We start from the raw sequence: 10,092 nt of genomic DNA, 5'->3' as shown, positions 1-10,092 counted from the left end.
AATGTTTTTAGGAATGGCACAAAGGTCTCTGTCTTTGGATCATTGTTTTCAATAAGTGCTTTTTGGGCATTTGCTGTGTGTATCTTTGGACTATGTTGTGTGTTGTAAATAAATCCAAACAATTTAAAAGCCATTCTTTTTTAAAATCTCCTCATTTACAGTATTGTGCAAGGTTGCCCAGAATGGCAGGGCCTGATAGCTCCTAATAGGGCCATTAGGGGAGGGTCTTTGTCTTTCTCAGGTGAGAAAAGCTTACATATTAATGAGCTCTCGCATAAGGCTTTTTCACACAAAACACGTCGTAAAATTTTTAAATCAATATATTGTCTTATCTGAATGAGCAATCAGGGTGATTTTCACATAGTTTTAGAGCAAATATTCTAGGCTACGTGATACAATTTTCAAAAGTCTTGTGAAGAAATAATCAGTATGGGTTTCATAGCCTTATTTCAGTGAGAATTTTTTTTTGTATTTTCACAAACCATGCATAATGTCATTATCTCAAAACTACAAACTTTTACATACATGCTGTTGATATATTATTGTAGCAGAGTTTGTGCTGAATACAGTGTAATTAGACTTTAGCCATGAAAATGTCACAAGTAACAGAAATAACCAGAAATGTCAGAGCATGTCAGAACACCTCCAGGGCCCAGAAAACAGCTCAGACCTCAGAGGGTTAACAGGATCGAGTGATGTAAAACACAAGTATGTAAGATCAAAATCAACAGAGTATTTTTCGTCTCTGTTGCACTGATAAGGAAAAAAACGAGCCTATCACGCCGGCGCGACAGCCGACCTCAGGGGGTTAAAGGGATAGTTCACCAAAAAATGAAAATTAGTCCATGACTTACTCACCCTGAAGCCATCCTAGGTGTATATGACCTTCTTCTTTCAGACGAATACAATTGGAGTTATATTAAAAAATGTCTTGGCTCTTCCAAGCTTGATAATGTAAGTGACTGGCTGTTTGACTTTGGAAGTCCATTAAAGCGCATCTATTCATGATTTAAGTGCTCGACACGGCTCTGTGGGGGATAAGAAAGGTCTTCTGAAGTGAAGCGCTGCGTTCGTATAAGAAAAATATCCATATTTAAAACTTTATCGGCTAAAATAACTAGCTTCCGGCAGACGGCCGTATGCATTGATTTACGCCAAAAGAGTAACACTTGAACTTGACGTACAACTTAATGATGAACACAGTTGCCCAGCCCTGTTTGTTTGAACCGCGAGAGGCATCAATTGCCGACATTACGTTGTGCGTAAAGTTCAAGATGATCTTAAATCATCTGTCCTGTGTAGCAGAACAAGAGGGTTCTTGCTCCAGTTCATGTGTTGGTGTGACGCTGCAATGGCGCGTTCCAGCGGAGGTCGTGGTTGCTGAGCATACACAGTCTATAGTGCAGCGGCTGTTCCCCTGAGCGCTTCAACATCTAAAGAGCAGTTTGCCTAAAAGAGTAAACGTTGCATCTTTTTAAAGATGTCATTCCACCCATATGTTTCTGGATGTGGTCGTTTCCTGGCCCAGTCTGACTGCCACGATTTCTGCCTCACGTGTCTGGGCGGGAAGCATGCTGAGGTGATGTTTGTTGATAAGTCATGCACCCACTGCGGGAAGATGACCATTGCGATGTTGAGGTTGAGACTAAAATACCTCAAAAGAGGTGGAGTCCTCTCTGCTATTTCCCGATCTGTTTCTTCTGCACAGCAGAGGGCCACTTCGGTTAATACTCAGGGTGACCTGAGGATCACAGTAGGGGCTCTCCCGCCGGGTGAATCCCTGTGGCCACTCTGCTCCTCTCCTGACACATGTTTCGGGCTCAAGTGGAACCCACCACCGCCTGCTCATCACCGAGGGCATTTCCCTGAGGCCTCCACATCTGCTCCATCGTGGCCACAGCAGTAGCTTTCACCCAACCCGCAATGTCGAGCTTACTGTAGGAAGGTGATGCCGCCAGTCTCAGTGCCCGTCAAACATTCAAGGTGACCAGAGATGTAGCAAGCTGCTCTTCAGGGTACAGTGAATGCACTGCCCCACTCCCTCACAGGAATCGTTGAGACACGTAAGTGTGCAGCCACAGTCACGGCCCCCACATCGGGACGCTGTGCCTTCCGAGGTAGGCCCCTATGCTCCACAACACTGCCCTACCTCCAGCACGTCTATTGTCCCACTGGTCCCCCTTGCACGGTGTCTGGAAGCCTGGCTAGCACTTACCAGCCAGTCCTGCTGGGTCGTTTGGACAATCAGACTCGGCTATACGATTCAAATTGTCCGGTGTCCCCCCAGGTTCAGCAGTGTCCGGTTGACCTCAGTGTCAGACATGGATGCTACTGTCCTGTGTGAGGAAATTGCAGTCCTATTGGCAAATGACGTGATAGAGCCGGTCCCTCCAGCCAACATGAAGGCAGGGTTTACAACCCATAATTCACTGTGCCACAGAAAGGCTGTGGGTTACGACCGATCTTGGACCTGCTCGTCTTGAACAGGGGCCCTTCATAAGCTCCCGTTCAAGATTCTGACGCAGAAACGCATTCTCATGTGCGTTCTCAGCCAACATTGGTTTGCAGCTATTGAGCTGAAGGAGGCCTATCGATCCTACCTTGACACAGGACTTTTTTCGCACCCTTCCGCTCCCAATATCCTCCTCTTCGGCCTTTCCTTATCACCCCACATCTTTACGAAGATAGAGGAGGCCACTCTCACCCTTTTGAAGGAGGTGTGCATTTGCATCCTCAACTACTGGCTCACACTGGCCCAGTTGCGAGAGCAGTTATTTGGACACAGGGACATAGAGCTCGCGCACCTCAGCCTCTTTGGGCTTCGGGTCAACTGGGAAAAAGATCCTCTTTTCTCTGTATAGAGTTTGACTCACGAACGAACATATATACGTGCCCAAAGTTCCCACCACTCGTTTTAGGGACCAGGTGGTGAACTTGCAAGCCCTGCCCCCCGGAGGAGGCAGACCCAGCCCTCACGTTGCTGTGTCCTGTTCGCACTTTGCGTTTGTACGTGGACCGGACGCAGAGCTTCAGAACCTACAATCTCTGAGTGGAGCCGGTGTCTTCTCATGTGTTTTCTACAAACAGATAATATGTGGGATGGATGGCCCAGTGTCTTGCATGCTGCACCACTCCCCTCTGAGGATGGAATACAAGCGCTTATTATGCTCCTCAGGTGAGTTCCCCGACTGGTGAACCCTGGTGGAGTTCCTCCAGCATCCTCGGCAGTCAGATGCGCTGGAGGCATCTGACGCCAGGTCAGTCCATATGTGTAACTCCACATGTTACCTCCCTATGGGCAGGATGTGGTCTCCATTTTCCAGTGGGAATGTGCATGCTTTCCCAGTGTTTTCCAATATTTTCACTGTACAGGGTAAATGGAACATCAGTGATTGACATTCTCCGTGCACAGCCCTGTCCCTTCTTTCACCCCAACTGGTGTGGGGGATCAGGCAGCTTGCTCAGGGTGCCGGAAGGGGCAGCAGCTATGCCATCTTCCATAGGGATCCCAATTCATCAGTCACTGATGTTACCGGTGAACGTAACTGAATTATAGGGAATGTCTAGGTTATTAATTTAACTCCCGTTCCCTGAAGGAGGGAATAGAGACATTAACTCCCCTTGTCACAACTCCTGTACCTCCGCTGGTGGCCGCAAATCCGTCTCGGCTCCTCAGCGAAAAACTTAATGTGAGTATTCACACGCTGCCTACTATACTTGGAAGGGGAATGGGCAGGAAACGGGGGTTACATTAGCAACCTATACAGTCTCATGCTCTCTACCCACTGATTGATATCTGCAAAGAAAGAACTATTACCACTCAGTTAAGTCTTCCATTTATTATCTGTGTCTCTGTCTGTGAATCATACCCGCAATAAATCTACATATTCATTTTACATCTCGCCTCTGATACCTTGACATCTACTTTAGACATTTTTCTAACTATAAATAAATTTGCATCTACATGTCAGTAACAAATCATTAGTAGACTGTCTGCTGTCACACCCATTTTTGAGTGTAGACCAGCAAAGGTAATGTTCGAAATTCCAATGAATGTAATTCAGACAGGACCACTTGAGTCAAAAATAGCAGACATTTGTCAAATATATTCAAATTTTATTTGCATTATTGTTAAAGTTACATTTGGCGGTATGGCTCTGTTCTGAGTTACCCATCAGTTTCATGAGCTCCATGAAAGCTAGTCAGGGAACAGCAGCAGCTTCTGGGGACATCTCCCATTAACTGGGAAAGCAGCAAAAAACAAATCCCCCATGAGAACAGAGCATGCATCAATGACAACAGAATGACACTGATTAAGCTAAACAGAAGTTAAAGGAGGAGCTAGGGGAGGAGGTGGGTTGTAAGCATGCAGTGGAAGCAGCCAAGCAGGCACACTGAAAAATGACTTTAAATACGGCGCCCTGTTTGATAGGGACCAATTGAGTGCTTAGAAATCAGATCAGCTGTTAGGTCTGGATAGGTATCAGCTGATAGCTGAGCTTGACTACGCGGCCTGCCTGAACTGACGCTGAACGCTATATTTCAGACAGGACCACTTGAGTCAAAAATAGCAGACATTTGTCAAATATATTCAAATTTTATTTGCATTATTGTTAAAGTTACATTTGGCGGTATGGCTCTGTTCTGAGTTACCCATCAGTTTCATGAGCTCCATGAAAGCTAGTCAGGGAACAGCAGCAGCTTCTGGGGACATCTCCCATTAACTGGGAAAGCAGCAAAAAACAAATCCCCCCAAACAGACCATACCAGGCAATCATCCCTGGCTCTTCTTGCTAATTGAAGAGCCAGTAGAGGATTAAATGAGCGTTTCAAAAGCCAATCTTATTTAGTTGAAAAGTATGACCCAATAGATCTACGTGGAGCTAGCAAGAGGAAAGAAGCTAGAGCTAATAAGGCTGTAAAATTAAAAATAAGCCCATTAGTAATTGAAGCAATGTTTATTTCAACTACAGATCACAAGCATCACTCATAGCTTTCTGAGCCTCAAGAATGGCTCGAGTATCTGGCCGGAGGTACCGTTCATAAGCTGCCGAAGACCATCTTCCCATAGCTTTAAGGGTAGAAACGGGAGTAGAGGAAGCTGCAGTTGTAGCCGCCCCTATGCGCAATGAATGAGCCGAATAACGCTCTGGGGGAAGCCCGCAGTATTCACAAAGCAGGCGGAAACGGGATGCAAACCAAGCTCTAGACATAGACTTTCCCTCCTCCGTTGTAAATAATGGATCCTCCGGACGAGCTTGTGAACGACTCCTCAGATAAGCCAACATAGATGACAGAGGACAAAAAGCAGAGTTAGTTTCAGAAACATAAACAAAAGATCCTTCTCTATTTCTATCGGTTTTTGAGTGTTTTAGAAATAGGGTGAAGTGGTGAGAAAAAATTTAAACATCAGATATAGTGAGGTCATGTGCCCGATTAAAGTAGCCTGTGCGTGTTGAAAACTCGCCACCTCTGAGAAAGCCATAGAAAGCCGTAAGCAATACAGATTCTAACAACATATCAGAATAGATCCCAAAACATCCCTCTCTCAGACGTGATATTAATTTTTTAAGAAGTGGAAGTGTGAGAGGGAGACGATGATCATTGCCTTTTGGTTTCTCTTTTTTGAGTCCATTAAGCAGGAGACGAATTGATGAATTTTCGAGCAAGCTGATGGTGGATGGATCCAAGCAGCGCAGGTGGAACTGAATGCCGGCGATTTTGCTTTTGATGGATGAAGGCTGCATTTTTTGGGACTCATAACAGTGTACTATAAAAGCACTAACATATGAAACATTGACAGGAAATACATCTACAGAGAAGGTGGCACAGAAAGAACAAAAATGAGACCAAGCAGTGTCGTACATTTTTAATGTTGATGTTGCTAAACCACTGCGCATGTACTTGGCTGCTGAATGTAAATAAGATTGAAAGGTCATGTCTAATCTATCACAGTTTGGCTGAAAGGAGGGCACACCAAGCTGGCTGACGCTGACCCTGGGCACAGGAGGTGGAATTTCTGAAATTCAAATCGAGAAAGAGAATCAGCAATTTGATTGTTTAAGCCTGGAATATGAGCAGCACGAAAAATGAAGTTATTCATGATCGATAACCAAGTAAGGCGCCTTACGAATCTGTTAATAAATGGAACTGATGAGCGACCTTTGTTAATGATATTAACAGTTGCTTCATTGTCACAAAAAAACAGAATTTGTTTTCTAGACCATTGTTTGCCCCACAGAATACAAGCTATCACTATGGGATATAATTACAACAGAGCGGTGGACATGTTATTATCAGGCACGGATAGCAGCTCCTTTGGCCATTTACTAGCAAACCAATGACCATTAAAAAAAAAACCCAAAACCGACGGAAGGTGCAGCATCTGTATACAATTTAAGGGCTGCCGAAGACTCAAGATCATCATAATGAAAAAAGGAAATGCCATTCCAATTTTCAAGGAGCAAAGACCAGAACCTAAGATCGGATCTGCAGCCTTCATCTAAGGTAACTATGTCCTTAAGATCTTTAACTGATTTGGATAGATCGAGGAGTCTGGCAATAAAAGACCTGCCTTGTGGAATTATACGCATCGCGAAATTAAGATGGCCTAGAAGAGAAAGCAAATCTCTTTTTGAAAAAGAAATTGACATCTGAGCATTTCTCATGATTTCTCTAATGCGAATTAATTTCTCAAGGGGCAACGAGGCTTGCATTAAGTTAGAATCTAATGTAATGCCTAAAAACTCAATAACTTTAAGAGGGCCTAAAGTTTTTTCCTCCGAAAGGGGAACACCTAATTCGGTGAAAGTGTGTTTTAACGCCGAAATGCATCTTTCTGGCTTTGCATTTTTATGATCCACAAGCAAAAAATCGTCTAAAAGATGGAGCACGTGCGGTAATTTGCAGTTATTAAGAAGAATCCAACATAGTGCCTCTGATAGTGTATCAAATATTTTTTGGACTACTGCGACAGCCGAAGGTGAGCCTGACCGAAAAATATAATTTTTCCCTCCATTTAACGCCAAATAAATGCCACTGCGATGGATGTAAAGGCATGACTTTGAAGGCGTCTGAAATATCTGCCTTTGCGAGCCATGCACCCCTACCTGCTATTTTAATGAATTTAATTGCATCATCAACAGTTGCGTAAAACAGAGAAAACGGAGCTAGAGGAATAAGACTGTTGATACTTTGAGCAGCGTCATTATGGGGAGCAGACAAGTCAATAATTAAGCGCTTCTTCCCTGAATATTTTCGGGTAGCAATCCCTATAGGATTAATCCGACAAGTTGAGAAAGGAGATTTATCAAAAGGCCCAATCATGAATCCTTTCTTAACTTCCTTTTCCAACAAAGAATCGACAATTTCAGGTTCCTTAACAGCAGAAAGCAAATTATTACAGTAAAAAGAATGATTAGGTAACCATAATAATCCTCCAAAAAAACCTTGAACAAGTCCCGTTAATAAATAATTGACGAAGCAGCGGTTAGGATGATTTTTCAGTGCCTGTCCCAGCTTTGGAACATTAATTGGGGTTGATGGCTTTATTTCTTTTTCTCCTTTTTCATAAAGCGGGTTCGTCTTGGGCACACCGATTTTGGGTGGCTGTCCCCACAGTAACTACAAGCATGAACATATTTACAATTATAAAACTTGCAAACATTTTCATTAAAATTATAGCACAATGGAGTAGCAAATGGTGTTACCTTAGAGTCAACAGTTTGAAAGCCAGGCTTAGAAGGTGGAGGAGACACAGATTTTGGGCATAGATTGAGAGTGTGAGAATGAGAGCCACAAATTGAGCAGGAGAGAGCTTGATGACCAGTGAAATGTCTGCTTATGAGGGTTAAGTCGACTACTGACCAGTCCAGTCTCTGGTTAAAACGTTGAATAAACATAGCAGCTTTTGCAGAGAATGATTTGTGATAGTCGTAGAAGAGAGTTCCTCCATAAGTCAAAGCCAAATCAGAAATAATTGCTAAATAAGTGTCCAGCTCAGCTCTACGAGACGGAGAGATTTCACATATGACATCTCTGAAAACCCCAAATGCCACATTAAATTCAGCTAGTGTTAACATTTTTGAAAGCCGGGGATCGCTATCTTTAAGCATAACAGACACGTCGCCGCAATCAACAACACGCTTCTCACTCATTTCTGAGCACAGCAATATTTTCACAAGATTGACATCATTACCTGCGATGATTTGGCTTCTTAACTGATGAGAAATCGCAGCCGCTGGCGGAAAGAATGGAGAGCCTGTAGACACGGGAACTGCACTTCCCATCGTTCTCCGTGGTATAGTCACCGAATTGATGACGTCATCATCCTGCTGCTGCGTAAACACAGGCAGCCGTGCCGTGGCCGATGAGGAGTTCTCGGAAGACTGGCCGGAGAAGAGAAGATTTGTCGAGGACCTAGAAGTTGAACCGGACTCCAGAGCCTGAATTCTGGAGTTCATGTCGGAGAGCGAAAGCTGAATGTTGGACAATGCCGACAACACTGGGTCGTTGCTTTGAACTGAAGAAGAGTGGATCGCTCGGGTTGAGACGGCTGGACCACCTGCCCGCTTGGGTGCAACATCAGCAGATGGAGTGGAAGCCGGGTCGAGGTTCTTCCTCTTCTGCGCCTGTTTCCTGCCGGAGAATGGAGGAGGAGGAGGAACATCTGCTGCTGGGACGTCAATTTTTTTCACAGAGCAAAGCAAACAGTTCCTTATGCGTAGCTCCAGTCGGTGCCGGGATATCGTGTCTATACAAGGTTTCCAGTAACTTCGCCAGTGGCCAGTCAATGATGCTGGGAGGACTATATGTTTTACTTGCCAGACGAGAGCTCCGACGGACAGAAGCGTTGCTTTCGTCTTGAAAGGCTTCCTCTGCTTGATTTATTTGTTGCTGGGTTTCTTCGATGGATTCAACTTGCCATTGGTCTTCCTCATTTGCGGCAGTAGACATGGTCAGCAGTTGGGTGAGTAACGATACAGCAAAATACACGAGTAATCGCATATTTTTATTTTTTGCAAGAAGCTGTGCTTTGTAAGCATGCAGTGGAAGCAGCCAAGCAGGCACACTGAAAAATGACTTTAAATACGGCGCCCTGTTTGATAGGGACCAATTGAGTGCTTAGAAATCAGATCAGCTGTTAGGTCTGGATAGGTATCAGCTGATAGCTGAGCTTGACTACGCGGCCTGCCTGAACTGACGCTGAACGCTATATTTCTGGAATGCTTTGGAATATAAAACTCATTCTGGTTTTGTTTTAAGAAGAAACTTTGAAGTTTCTTGCACATGTATAGTTCTAAGATAATACAAATCATGCAGTTAGCTAACATAATGTATTAATTTTAGCAAGAAACAATGAGTTAATTATTGTTATAAGTAATTATTACAAGTTGTAAACATAAAGATTACGACATATAGAAGATTTGGGAGTGGTGCATGTTGATTCAGAGTTGGCATCATTTGAAATTGTCGCTGGAGTTGGAGTCATCGCTTCATAGGTGTTGGGGCATTCGTCTTTGTAAGAAGCTGGATCCAATCTGGGGCTGGCGTAATCTCTAGTTATGTCAGGATGGGCATCCCGAGATTAAACAGAAAAAGCAACTAAAAAATAATTTGCGTATCTGCTGTTCATAACATTTTGAGCAAAGATAATCATGCGTGTTTGATTTGATATAAACTGTGTAATGATTTCCACTTAATTCACAGATGACGTAATGATTTTTGATATTCTCTCACAGACGAAGTCATTGTCTTTTCCATTATATTGATTTCATTGCTCGTGTCTCCTGCAATCTTGATTATTACAAGCAGTTCCATCTTCGGGATCTATTTTGTTAAGAAACACTAACAGCTTTACTGTGGATATGGAAAATTAAAATATGCTTGACTGTCTTTTTTACATTTTACATTTTTATATTTACAATAATTCATCAGGTATATGCACTCTCTTCAAACTTGATGCTACTCTCAGCATCAACTGCTAGACCGACCCCCTTCCCCACTCTCTGTTCCCCCAAGAGACGTCCACTCATAAATACCCCCAATAAATTACTAAAAGCTTGCCAATTTGTCCCCAAAATTAGTGGATGT

The 10,092-nt window shown here is 43.6% G+C and overlaps 1 long non-coding RNA gene across 1 annotated transcript; it reads right to left on the bottom strand.

Moving 5' to 3' along the window:
* Nucleotides 1-4,613: 4,613 nt before the first annotated feature.
* Nucleotides 4,614-9,213, bottom strand: LOC311074813. The gene is made up of 3 exons (XR_014604370.1): nucleotides 8,198-9,213; nucleotides 5,038-5,271; nucleotides 4,614-4,724 (listed from the first exon to the last, which is right to left on the bottom strand). It is a non-coding gene; the product is annotated as an uncharacterized lncRNA (long non-coding RNA).
* Nucleotides 9,214-10,092: the final 879 nt, after the last annotated feature.

This window comes from Abramis brama (genome assembly GCF_963993115.1).
Source record: "Abramis brama genome assembly, chromosome: 23".
Taxonomy (NCBI): Eukaryota; Metazoa; Chordata; class Actinopteri; order Cypriniformes; family Leuciscidae; genus Abramis; species Abramis brama.
This window is presented reverse-complemented; position numbering and strand designations above follow the sequence as displayed.